We start from the raw sequence: 732 nt of genomic DNA on the forward strand, positions 1-732 counted from the left end.
GGGTGCGAGGCGGCTCCAGCGACCCGGGGACAGAAGGACCCTCCGAAGCGTGAGCCAGCTACTCCAGGGTTACTCTCTGGCCGTCATCTGATCTCTCGCTCCTCTGACCTGTGGTTTAGGAAAGAACGCGTGATTGCTTTAGTAACGTTTTCAATAGTTATCGGGTACCTTCATACCTGTATTTGAATATCCCTCGCTCTGACATCTCTGGTGAGCGCTGCTACTGCTGCTGCTGCTAAGTCACTTCAGTCGTGTCCGACTCTGTGTGACCCCATAGACGGTAGCCCACCAGGCTCCCCCGTCCCTGGGATTCTCCAGGCAGGAACACCGGAGTGAGCTGCCATTTCCTTCTCCAATGCATGAAAGTGAAGTCGCTCAGTCATGTCTGACCCTCAGCGACCCCATGGACTGCAGCCTACCAGGCTCCTCCGTCCATGGGATCTTCCAGACAAGAGTACTGGAGTGGGGTGCCATTGCCTTCTCCGCTGGTGAGTGCTACAGCTGCGTATCTAACTGCCTGGTCCTTCAGATCAGATCAGTCGCTCAGTCGTGTCCGACTCTTTGCGACCCCATGAATCGGAGCACGCCAGGCCTCCCTGTCCATCACCAACTCCCGGAGTTCACCCAGACTCACGTCCATCGAGTCAGTGATGCCATCCAGCCATCTCATCCTCTGTCGTCCCCTTCTCCTCTTGCCCCCAATCCCTCCCAGCATCAGTCTTTTCCAGTGAG

General features: G+C 56.6%; 1 protein-coding gene across 3 annotated transcripts in view; it reads left to right on the forward strand.

Annotated features, from left to right (window-relative positions):
- Nucleotides 1–732, forward strand: part of TSTD2 (thiosulfate sulfurtransferase (rhodanese)-like domain containing 2) — a 27,877-nt gene that overhangs the window by 502 nt on the left and 26,643 nt on the right. The gene's annotated exons all lie outside the window — the stretch shown is intronic.

This window comes from Bison bison, unplaced genomic scaffold (genome assembly GCF_000754665.1).
Source record: "Bison bison bison isolate TAMUID 2011002044 unplaced genomic scaffold, Bison_UMD1.0 scf7180017864243, whole genome shotgun sequence".
NCBI lineage: Eukaryota > Metazoa > Chordata > Mammalia > Artiodactyla > Bovidae > Bison > Bison bison.